This window comes from Gallinula chloropus, assembly GCF_964237585.1.
Source record: "Gallinula chloropus genome assembly, chromosome: 13".
Classification (NCBI taxonomy): Eukaryota; Metazoa; Chordata; class Aves; order Gruiformes; family Rallidae; genus Gallinula; species Gallinula chloropus.
In genome coordinates, this window is record NC_140098.1 from 1,344,528 (window position 1) to 1,358,063 (window position 13,536).

Below are 13,536 nucleotides of genomic sequence, written 5' to 3' on the forward strand. Positions count from 1 at the left end.
AAAGTTCAGTCTTCATGACTATGAAGACAATCACAAACATTTGAAGTGAATCTTTCTTTCTAGAATGTAAATTATGAACACTTAAAACGTAAGCTATGAACAACTAAGCTAAAATTTAAGTAGGAACATTTTGGTTTTTAAATGTGATTTGTTCTTGACATTTAGGTGTGTTTCATACTAAGCAAACTAACATTCACTTCTCCATGCCACGAGAAGTTCCAATACTGTACAGAACACTGTCCCAATACATATACTTCCTGTTCCAATATTGTATTGAACATAGACATGCACTTGGTAAGAATTTACAGCAATTTACCAGCAGATCATATAGCAGTACTGTAAAACTGAATCTGGAATCAGACATATCAACCACACTGAAGTTTTGTTTATAACAGTTAAAGAGCCAAATTCAAGCCATATCAGTGTATTTCTATTATGCTATCACTTTGTTTCTAGCTTCCCTTTGAAATACAGCAGCAGAAAGCAACCTCCAGACTATTAAAAAGCACCAAAACAAACAGCATTTATTGGAACATTGCCTATTTGTACTAGTATAACAAGGGTCTTGTCAGCACTTCCATGACAAAATGCCAATTTTCAGGGGTTTATAATTCTGACATAACAACTTACTGTGAGAAGAAGTTTACAAAAAAACATTGAAAGTTAAATACAACTTAGGTTGGCTGAGGCATTTTAAGTCAGAAAAAAACCAAAAAGTACTTAATACTGTCTTGAGTTGGTGCCCCTTAGAAAAAAATGTAGCTTTGATTTTTTAAAAATGCCAGATCCCACAGGTGTCATATAGGCAGAACTCACTTTAACTACACTGAGAATAATTTGTGTGAGAGAGCAGAAAGGAGTGCCATTACACACTTTGGTAAATGTCATCAAGAGTTAAATTAGTTTTTTGCAATTTGAAAGACTGAAATGCTGTGGTGTAAGATTGCCCCTGGGCACACAGGCAGCATGATAATGACTTTTTGTCGACATTCTCATATGCAGATTACATATAACAATAACAATTTGTTATCATCAGGCCATTAATGGCAGTAATTTATACCTCTGTCTTACACCTAAAGTACACACATAACATCTTATTATATGCACACCTCTCAATCAGGATGTGTCTCCTATGGTTTAGACTAATGGTCATTTGAAAGGGAAGGAACAGCCAAATGCATCCAGAGAAGGAATTTCAGTAAGTGAAAAATCCCCACCTTTCTGCACACCATGTAAACACTACATAGAGAAAACCTGGCCTAGCCAGAAGCTCCCAACTAGCACACAGTTACTACTGAGTATCACAGCAGGTCTACAGAAGCACACGTAATTACATTTCAAGACGGGGACATACTGCAAGACTGCTGTGTACATTGTGTGACACAACACACAACTTCAAAAGAATTCTGCTTCACTATTGTAGAGATACTGCCAAGTCAGCACTTAAACTGGTAAATATCTGCAGACATAGTATCAGTTCATAAGATGTTCTAGAGTTTTCACAGAGTCATGGAATGGTTGAGGTTGGAAGTGACCTCTGGAGGTCATCTGGTCTACCCTCCTGCTCAAGCAGAGCTACATAGAGTCCTTATCTGGGAAACTTCTGAATATCTCCAAGGATGGAGATTCTGCAAATAGCAAAGTATCTCTTAGTCATAACTGAAATAAATGTACAACAATACAGAAGACATTTATTCATTCATTCTCTTTGTATCAAGCTGAGAAGTTATAAAGTACAAATATATAATGCATTTCTATTCTAAGAGAACAACTTGCATATCACAGTGAAATCGTTCCCTATTGTCTTCTAATTCATAAGAGTATCACAAAGTACAAATGAAGTGGATATGCAGAAACTGCAATAAAAATATGAAGCAGCATCCAGCAAAAGGATTACAAGAGACTAGGCAGTTACATTGGCAAACAAGAATATCTCTTAATACACCCAAAAAAATGTTCATGATCACAAAAGTAAACTTAAATAGTCAAAAAGGAGAGCAATAAAAAAACAACAGATACTTTTAGAAAGACACATGTTTCTCCACTGGGAAATAATGTAAAAAGATGAAAAAAAATCCACTCAGTCTAAAAATAGCTAAGCTATTTATACAAAGTTTTGAAGCAAGTAAAATTTTAGCAAATATATATTTTGGTCGTGCATATTAGCAGAAGAAAAGCACAAAGTAAGAGCTGTAATAAAAATATTTTTCTAATTTAAAAATCGACAGATAAAGATGTTATAGATGATGTACAGTATAGAATCTAGTCTAAACTATTTTTATATTTCATATTCCAGCTTGTATCAAAGACAAAATGTTTTAGCTACAGCTGTCATTAGACTGGGCTCCTCCATTTCTTTCCCTGGGCTCCTCCATTTCCTTCCCTGGGCTACACAATAACTTCCAGGTTTTCTAACAGAGAGTTTGAAAGGAACCTGTAGAGACACCATAATGCACTCTTGAAAATCTCAGTCTTTACCAATCCATAGGGAGCTGCTAATAGGTGCCATTAATGTCATATGTGAGCACGAGATTAATGTTTTTTAAGTGTATGCATAGCACAGTGACAGGCACAGTGATTAAATCACTTGTCCAAAATCACACTAGAAGCCTTTAGCCGAACTACACAAAATTATTCTGAACTCCAGAACAATTCCTTAACCAAAAAACTATCACTCCTGTAGAGCATGCTTAAATCACAGAGGTTTAATCTTTACTGGGGTGAATGTATTATTTGCAGAAGGGTCGTATAGAATGATGAAAATATTACAAAAAGTGGCATGACAGAATTAAGCAAGGTTAGGAAGGGATAGGTTCTAAAAGGCTACATGAAACACTTTTATCTCATTTTTTATTATTTCTTATAATGCAGATTTCAGCTTTAACTTTTGGTCTGAATGAACGTTTTCTACCAAAACACAAACCAAACAAGTTCTGTGTATTTTGATGAAAGCAATGTGAAATTGCTATGCTATTTATTACATTCTAAGATTAGAGACTAAAAAAGTCAGTATTCATGTTCAAGGCAGTCTGGCATTCCACAAAAGTACTGTCATCAACATTCAGTGATTAATATTGATGCTCTTTTTAAGGTTTATGACTGCAATACCTAACTCCATTCAAAACTCCACAGATGAAACTTGATTCCTAACTTATCTTTTATTATAGAATCAGATGTATAAAATAATTACTATAGTGTAACTGTTACTGCTCAAGAATGTATGTAAGCCCTTGGTGTAGAGCAGTAATGAAGTTTACTTACTTGAGCCCACAATTAGTTCAGGCCAAGCTGGGGTTATCTGACTTTGCTATCTTAACGTGGGCAGACAGCTACCTCTGCTTAGTCGATACGCTCTGATTTGACTATGCATCCGTCCACGTTACCTTCGAAGGACCCCACTAGCTCTCCCTCTTCAACATCATCAAGCAGACATCTGGTCCTTTTCTTGAAGTTCTTCTATTTATCTCTCCCTAACAAGCTGGCTTATTATCTCACTTCAAACAGGGGCCCATCTTCACTCCCTCTATAATCAGCACTGATTACCAAGTATGCACATCCTATCATTTTAGGATATGCAAACTATCCCCAGACTAGACAGGTCAACTTGTGCATTTCATTTATTTTCTGCATTTGGCTTAGTATGTAAGATCTTTGCATTCAGTACAATTTACCTCTCTTCTGGCCTCTGAATGGATTGCCTAGTAGACATATTTATTATATAAATATTAAATACTAATAATTACATAAATATATCACTAATTACTGGAGGCTTGCCAAATAGAATACATTCTAATTAGATAGAATTAAATAAAGGCCAACAAAATAACTCGTTTTGCAACAAAGCCACCCACAAAATGAGAAGTTGAAGGGAAAATTGGTAAGTGGTACCAAAAAACCCCAACAGAATAAAGCTTTGTCTCCCTTCTTCTTTAAAGCTTAATGTGAGAAGCTCTGCTCAAAATATTTAAAAAAATTCAGATTTCCTTCAGTTTCCCATATTTGCTCAACAAAGAAATACAGCCTGTCCTTGAATAGTCACTCCCTTGAAAGGTGTAAGGAAGATATAAAAGGACAAGGGCGAGTGGCCGTAAGCTGAAGGAGAAGAGATTCAGATTAAGCATTAAGAAGAAATTCTTCCTTGCACTGGAACAGGATGCTCATAGAAGTTGTGGCTGCCCCCTCCCTGGCAGTGTTCAAGGCCAGGTTGGATGGGTCTTTGGGCAACCTGGGCTAATGGAGGGTATCCCTGCCCATAGCAGGGGGTGGAACTCAGTGATCTTTAAGTCCTGTCCAACCCGAACCAGCCTGTGATTCTGTGAATGAGTATGGAATAGATGTAACCACAGCAGAGTTTCAGGAGAATGTACAGGCACAGAGTGCATACAGCAATCAATGTAATAGTCACCTTGTAGGAAGAATGACTGTAATTCTAATAATAATTACAACCTCCTTGCATACTACTTGTGTAATTGGTTCAAAAAAAGATGTAAATTGGACCACGGTGTTTGTCTTTTTAATTCACATTACAATGTTTGCTGTGAAATACTTTATCAGACAAGCCTTGAGGCTAAGAGTGAAAAATTTATACTTTCTATTTTAATGGAGGAACCATGTGCAAACACTTTGTGCACTTTTCATCTATTATATAGACAAATGGAGATTTTTACTAATCAAAGGAAAATTTAACAGCTAACATGTGACGATTCCTGTTTATATTGTTTCCATTTTTGGCTTAAATTCTTCCTCTGGAAGAATGCTGGGGTTCTTTTAATCTTTACTACAACTTAAAATTTAAAATGGGACTCTTATCTAGTTTCTCATTAAGTAATGAAAGTACAAGTGAAGAACTAATAAATGTTTTTTCCCCATCAACAGCCTGTTTTTAGCAAATGATAAAAGAACTATCCCATAATGAGAGCAACCAATACATATACAAGGTGCAAAAATGGTCTTATGCCATAATTAACCAATAACAGACTTAAAGAGAGAAGCCAAATATTCAAAACAAAACCTAACAACAAGGTGAAAATAGTGGAGACTTCTTAAGATGCGATATGTCTCTGATGTGATATATTGAAGTGGTGAAAGAACCTTCATTTCTAGGACACCACTCCACCTACTTAATGATTAAACCCATTTACAAGAAACAAAACAGTCTATGACTCCTTCCAGTACAGGAACTGGAGAAAATGTGGGGAAATTAGATACCCCATAAGTGGTACTTTGGCAGAAATCTCTCAACATATTTTCAGAAGAGAGTTGATTAAAAATCTGGAAACCTCTCTCCAAATATTCTCTACTCACTTAGTTATAAATATTATGAAATACTTTTAAAGTCCTGAAATATAATTATCATGGGCACTGCTAGCTTTCCAGGAGTTATTTTGTTAAAGCACTTAGGATAGGCTTGAAAATTAGTCTATTGGAGCAATGCTTCATTGGAAGACAAATTCCAGAGAGATGGTACTGCAGATCTTATTGTTGTCCTGAGGGCACTTAGTTGAGAAGTTTTGTACTCATTAACAATGCCTTTCTCTTAGCTAAGCAGTTCAGTTTTGAGACGCCTATTTAATATTTATTCTCCTCAATTTTTTTCTGAAATTGTCACACTGAAGATTCAATTTGAAATTATCTCTTTTACTTCTTTCATCCATGTTCCAGGTTATTACTGAACCAGATTTATTTTCATGCTAATTTGCAGACCAAATTATTTTCCTCTTCTGTTTTGTTTTCATAACCTTTTATCCCTTACTTAGTCTTTGAAAGTCATGGAAGTGTTGCTCACTTTTCTTTAGTTTTATTATCAAATTAAAGAAATAAACTGGAAAAAGAGAAACACGTTACACTATCTGAACATGATGAAACTACTACAGCAGGAAAATTCACAGCTGTCCAATCCATCTCCTCATCATGAGTAAGCACTATCATACATATGGTGCACAACACTGACCTCAGATCTTTTTCACTCAGATTGCATCTGGTTCTTAATTAGTTTGATTTATAAAATGAAACATAATTGACGCCTTGGCAACATTATGTTGCTAGCAGCACAAATAATAAATTAAGAATGAGTGAAGGAAAAGTCTCTTTGATCATGTGTGCATAATGGCACACTGCATATATAGAGTATTAGCCTGTATTTCATCACACAAATGTTATGTTCTTTTGGGCTGGGTCATGTTTACATAAATTTCCTGAAATAGCTGTGTAATTGTGATTGATTCACATGATTTTTTAATTTTTTTTTAAAAGGCATGTTCTGCAAGGATGTGATGCTGTGGAAATAAGTCTTATTTTCAAATGTGCATACACAACTAGTAGTTGTCTGAAAGTTTGTATTTGTGAGGCTTGGAAAGAAGTTGTCTTCATAGAGCTAAACTAAAACAGGATTCAAAGGTTAAACAGCATCTGGAACAGAGGTGCTCCTAAAGAAACACTCTGCCAGCTACAAAACTACAAAAAGTACAGACGTGCTGGGGAACACAGCAGAGCTGAAGAAGAGCCTAAAGATGCCTAAAAGAGGACAATCAGCTTACCAGATGGCCCCCTCCTTGCTGGTTCATTCATCAGGTTGGCCTGTCCAGTCGAATGAAGACTTGATGGATCACATCTGGCTTAGGGCGGAGAAGAGAGGGAATCTGTCTGGAGCCCTGCATCCTGAATACAGGAGAGGAGTGAGTAAGGTTTCAGATGGACAGAATAGACAGAATGGTCAATGTTTGGAGGAGCTTGGTAGCTGAGGTAGCCTTTGAAGAGCTGACTATTTTTCTGACATTCAGTTTCAGATAAAGCAGCTACGTGCCCCAAGAAGGATTCATCTCAGTCTAGCGAAGTGGTGACAAGCACATAACCATTATAAGAAGGTATAAATCATCCAGATAGGGATAAAAAGTATGTTTGCAGAGGAACTGCACTGTCTTCACTTGTTCTGTGGTTCTAATTAGAAGGGAGTCCAGAAAGAGCAGTGATCCGCATGCAAGAAGAAAGATGGGAAAGACAGCAGAAGCAGGTGTCAGTGAAGGAAGTGGCACACAAAGGATTGGAGTGGAAAAATGCTGGTTTCCCATCTACATTAATGTAATCTTCAGAAAATAACATCACATCCCTCCATGTCAGGGAAGTTGTTTCAAATCGCACTCAATCGATATTCAACATCAAGGAAAAACAGAACATCAGGGAATAACAACATAGTTGATAGTGATGAGAGTAAAGAAAGAAGGGGGAAAGGAAGCAGAAAGCTATCAGGTATGAAAGATATATACTGAGAGTATTTTCACCAACATTCTCAGACTAGATGGGACTAACACTGCTGTACCATGGAAAAGTGTAACCTGGCTAGGACCACAAAATGATATAGCAGAAATAAGTTGAATATATTACTTTAACTGCAATGTGAAATCATACAATGGAAATGGAAATGCATTCAGTGCCTGCCAAGACAGAACTTCTGAGCGTTACTGGAATGTATTAGGGTCTCTTGGTAATATTATCAGTAACTTGAAATTCTACCAGTCTTTCAGCATTTGAGAATAGTCTAAAGATCTACAGTACTGATTCCCATCTCACATTGCTTATCACTCTATCACTGACAGAAAGGGCTCTTCTTCTTGTGTCTTTAGACACAGTGTATTACTTCACAGGATGACATTATGTCTTAGAATTCTGTCAGATATGTAAATAAGAAAATTGATTACTTTTCCTACAAAGACCAATCTAACAGTTTCTGATCCAAAGCTATTTCAATAAGGTCAATTGTCTAAACACTACAGATGAAGGAACCCGAGGATAATAAATAAGGAACTGCATTCCCTCTGTTACAAAACCAAGTTATTTCAGGGACTCGACAATTAGCACCTAATGCACAACACTCACTCCAGGAAAAGCATTTGCACTGGCTGAATAACACTTTTTATAGATTAATTGAGTGGAAGCTAGAATCTGTCCTTTCCTTTTTCCAGCCTTCATATCATTGCCTGCCTGCTCCAATAGCGAGGGAGGTAAGGTAGCACAGTGTTCTCCTGACAGCACACAGCCAGATTATAATTCTTGCATGCTTTCCAGTAGACAGGCTAAGGCACACTTGAGATGTCATTCTTAGAAAAGGACTCAGACCAAGCAGTGCAATATGACTTGCAGATCGTAAGTAGAATGTGTTAGTTCAGACCTGTAAATCACATTTTTGATTTTAACTGAGAAAGGTAAGTATGCATCCCAAATAAAAATTAAAGCTTTTCTTCTGAATAATGTCAGAGTAGTCTAAATACAGAGAACTAAAATGTTTCATAGAGAATAGCTGCCTTAATTACCTCCTAATTTGTTTTGATAAAATTTGGATTTTTCTAATCAGCAAAATATCAGTGTTTTTAATGTTTTTTTAAATACTGTAACTTGCAATTTATAACAAAGGCAAAAAAATTAACAAAAAACACTAAAAAGGAAATTTTGCAATAGTATTAATTTATTAACTATAGCATTCATTTTTTAAAAACTGAGTTTTTTCTTGTATCCTTAGTTTATGAAGATCTTGAACTTTGCTATTTAAGCAGCCTCAGTTTTAACGCCACGCTGAGAAAAAGATTGATAGTATGATATTTATAATAAGCTTTATTTCACACTATGAATACTCCTGGAGAAACCTGATGTGTGCCTGTGGATGGCAGATTCTGACACAGAAGGGCCAGATTATAGATTAGTTTGTTGGTTTTTAATACATTGGAATAATTGTTTTAAACTCTGCTACTTTCACACTGAATGCACCTTGCTAGGCAAGTATTCCTTGTGATTTCTAGTGACAAAACTATGCCTATTAAGAGAGATGCTGATCAGTGCTGTTTCCTAGATCCAGTGTTCCAGATGTTACTCCATAGCACTACTGTTGATAGGTACGGTAGAAAAATATTTACAAGACATATCTCTGATCACATTGTTTAATTTTACTTTTCAAGAAATTCCCTAACAAGAATGTGATTTGGTATGTTTTAGAGTTGATATATAAAAGAAATGAAGAAGATAATTAAACACTTCAGAGTGCTTTCCCTCAAGAATTGCCATTGTGAAACACCCTCTGGTATAGATGGCAGCTGGGCTGAAAAGTTTCCCATGGCTCTTGAAACACTCCATGAAACTGCAAAAATGTGTAAGGATTTACTGCTCATATTCAAGGGACCATATGGGTGCTGTTATTCTAGATGTTCATTGTACATCCATCAAGAAATGATGGGTTTAATGATTTCCTTGCCAAGGCAATTTGTACCTCAGGTCAGTGGGTTAACTTTGAAATTGGGCAAAGTGGAAGGAGGGCAATGAAATAGCAGTGCCACCTCTTAGCACTCCAAGGTACATATTTGGGGAAAAAAGTCAATCAAAAACACAGAAGAAGCTTTAGCTGGCAGGTGAGACAAAGGCAGTGAGACTTATCGAGAAACGCCAAGAGAAAGTGATTCAGGGAAAGAAACTCATTTGAACACATGAGAGTTACTCTTGTGGGAACAAAAGACTCACCCCCTCCAGGAATGCATTTGACAGATGCTGCTAAAAATAATTTCAGGAAAAAGATGTAGAAAAAAAAATGTCTAGGTTTTATTACATTAAAAACACAGTGACACAGAAGTATGTTCAAAAAAGAAGCAGTGCTGATCACTTGTTTTCATTATTTGTGACAATTAAGAGAGGGGTTCCATGTAATTTTCTTCTCTGGCTCTTTCTAAATAGTTTAGAAATATTTGTTTATTAGTGGCAAAGAGGTGATGGGAAATAGCAGATATTTTAAAATAAGATATGCAATAGTCTACAAAGCCATGCAAGCCAGTTAGCAATTGAATTGATTTCCTTCCAGGCTACTTCCTTAAATACATGAAACATTGCCTGTACTTTCAAGGCAGGACAATAAGGACATAAGTGACAGACTAAACTTTCTAGATGGATAGAACAAAACAAATGGACATTTAAACGGCAACATTCTTGGAGCTATTATAGGTATCATAAGGATAATAGACTAAGTATGGCTGAGAATAAATATTATGCTCATTAAAGAGAACCAACAGAACAGTTCTTCACTGAAGTATATTATAATGCTTCCATTTAAGAAAAAAACCCTCTCCTCTGTACTATGCACTCACCAAAACCAGTTTGGCCCAAATTCAGAGCTCAAATCACCAGATGGACATTGAATATTTTGGGGAGAGGGGAGGCTGATTACTTGTAAGGCTACTGGACTCCTGCAAGAATACAAACTCATGCCATTAAGACAGGTGTCTTAAAGATAAGGCCTGCCCATGTTCCAAGCAACTCCGTGATTATTTCTACTACATAAGCCCTAGCAAGAGGCATTTAAAATCACATTTATCCAGTAGAGATGAACCATTTCTTCTATCACAAGAGTTACTACATCCACAGGCACCGCAGAACACTTGATTCAGGGTTTATTCCATTAGGAAACAGATTTTGGCAAAAGAAAAAAAATGGAATAGCAATGGAAATATCTTTTAGGAAAATACTTCAAGTTTCTATAGCAAACCTATCTGGTAGTTTTTGAAAGTAAAAGTTACCCTGGCAGCATATCAAAATGTTTACATCTGTGAAATGCTTTTATCACAGAATTCTGTTCTCACTTGAACAACCTACAGAAACCATAAACCCATTAGGAATTCAAAGCTGAAAACAGGTATTGCTGTGAGCCTATTGTTTGGGATGCAGAACACCATACATTAGATTTTAGGTAATGCTTTGTGGAGACGACTCACCTGAAAAAAGATTGTCAACAAATGTTAATTCCATTTCCATTTCTGTCTCATTTCAATTTACTGACGCCTGACAGTACAAAATCCTTATCAGTTATCTAAATTCCTGACAGTTTTTTGTCATGTATTGAGATCCTACAGCTTCTTGGAATGGTTCATTCCATTCAGCTCAGGAATCTACACCACAATCCTACAGTGTATCAACACCTATCTAAACATCAGACATTTTCATCTGAGGTTTTAGGGTTTATTCTGGTTTGAAGTTTATCAGAAACATTACACAAAATATTTATTTTCATTCCCATTTCTGCTCTTATGCAGAAACTCATCACAAAAACATGTGAACAATAAGTGACCAGCCAGCCCATGAGTCTATGCAGTCAAGGATTTGCTACGTCGTGAAGTCGCCAGTTTACTCACCAAGACTAACACAGAAAACATTACATGATTTTCTTGTTGCATGAATTTATATTTTTATTATACAATTATATTACTTCTGTCGTGATGGGATAAAGGCTCATGCATCTGGCAATCTAAACAATCAGTGTTCCTTGCATTACAGAGAGAGTAGGACTGCTTTGACTTCAGATTACCAGTAGCTGCCCATTTAGCCAAGGCACAATGCCTAAGAAAAACTGCTCAGAAATAGACATTTGAGCTGGTAAAAGAAAACAAAGAACTCATTGGGAGATATGAGAAATAAAGATTTCTGAGAGATTCAGTGAGAGGTATGATGACATTTAAATTTACAGTTTTACATTACTCACATCAGAAAGGTGTAATAACCTGTACAGTTTTGAGCATGCTATCTACAGGAGGCATTGTAAATATGCAAATTTAACAGACCAAACAAATAAAGGATACTGGTATATTGTTTCAAGGAACATATTTTGCTGTGTTCACAGGATAATTTCTATAATGCCTAATATAATCTTAGGACAAGTGGGGTTTTTGCGTGTTTCTGATGTTTGTAGCACATTTGGGCAGCACAGTTAATTGCTGAAGTATCAGGTGAACTTGCCTTAGGGCAGTCCAGAAAGTTTATTAGCCCATCAGCAACAAATTAAATTAATTAATGGTTATGCTTAGGTTCCATTTAGGAAGAGAGAATCCCAACATACATGCATCTTATATATTATTTAGTATGAGGGACAGCAACAGAATTTCACAGCTTTCTTCCAAAAAAGTTGCAGTGATGCCAAATTGCATTGTTTGCATTCTAGTGCCACTAGATCAGATAAAGTCATTACTTTGGAAAGTACAGAAATAATTACCAAAAGGTGCAATGTTACTTAAAGCACAAAAGAAGAATGCAAAAGGGTGATATAATTTCAAAAATGGTCTTGAGGAGGCATACTTCAGAGAATTTTGGAGAAAGGTAAGATATGAAAAAAATATTTAAATAAAGACGTTTGTTAATTACAGTAAATAAAATATTGGAACTTTATCTTTGGCTTTCTGAGGAAATGCAATTCATTTATAGTATCTGTAAGAGGAAAGCATCACTTCAGCAGTCTCTGCTGCCTTGAATAATTCAGCAGGGTCAAGAAAAAGGGACGAAGTTGAGGACGAGGTCACAGTCAGGAAGTTGTCAAGGATTTTGCTGACCAATATGAGGAATGTTTTTTTTCCAGTCCAAGCCTGGATTGTGCATTGATCTGATCCTCAGAAACACAATTCTTCAGAAATGAGAGTAGGGTTTGTTGTGGGTATTCTATTACATTGCTTCTAATAAACCTACCAAACCAGCCTTTGGAAAGCCCAGACACTCAGCAGTACAACTAAGGCTTACAAATTCAGGTTCTTTAGGAATACTGTAGTTTTTTTCAACAAGAATAATCACACAAGCTTATCTGGCCGATATATGCAACACAAAGTCACGGTCAAGTTAATTGTTCAAGCAGAATAACTACATAAAGACAAAAAGATTTATGGTGCTTAAATTACATGAAGCCTCACCTCAACCAAATTATACCCTGATTTTGGCTTTGACAGAAATATTTGCTTCCTGTGAGAAATTATGTTCTAGCATCAACCACAGACTGCATCCCTGTCTGAGCAATCCTGATAGAAGATGATGGTATACCCAGTTGAGATTTTATTCTTGGATAATAAATCGTTAAAGCAGAGAAGTCTCTTCAAGTGGATTTTTAATTTCAAGATATTTTGCACATTTAACTGATCCAAATTCATTAAAAACTCTGTAAAGCTGAGTGGCAACGTTGTAACAAAATTGAACTTATTTTTCCAAGCCATGTGGTACAGAAAGGTTCCTCACTCCCACTCAGACCAGGAGTCATTTTGCCATTGGCTGTGACTAGGAGTAGAGTGGGTCTTAAACCAGCAACTGGTTGGAAGGACAAGGCTAATTAGTGATGTGAGCTAAGTATTTAAACATGAGGAGAAATGCTAAGACCTTTTTTACTTTGTCATGCTGTGCAAGGCAAACCACCTCACCCTTAGGATGCTTAATTCAGTTTGTGTTACACTACTGATGGTTATGAAACACCTTTTGGAGAGGTTTGCTTTATCTTCTCCTGTAACTGCAGAAAACATACAGAGACATTTCCTACACGAAAGTGCAAGTAGAGACACACCTTGTGCATGCTATAAGAAATAACTAATGAAAAGAAAAATGCAGAATATATTTAAGTGGATTTAAGAATTTAGGGGTTATAGAATCATGTAACAAAATGGTGCTGTCCTTCTTCTTGGTTGGAACAGCTAGAATAAAAAATGAAAACAGCATTTTCTCTTTAGTTGACATTTCAGGTATTACTTTTACACTCATGCATAC

At 36.2% G+C, this 13,536-nt stretch overlaps 1 protein-coding gene across 1 annotated transcript in view; it reads right to left on the reverse strand.

Moving 5' to 3' along the window:
- Window positions 1-13,536, reverse strand: part of CDH8 (cadherin 8) — a gene marked incomplete at both ends in the record, with an annotated part of 131,169 nt that overhangs the window by 11,900 nt on the left and 105,733 nt on the right. The window lies entirely within an intron of this gene.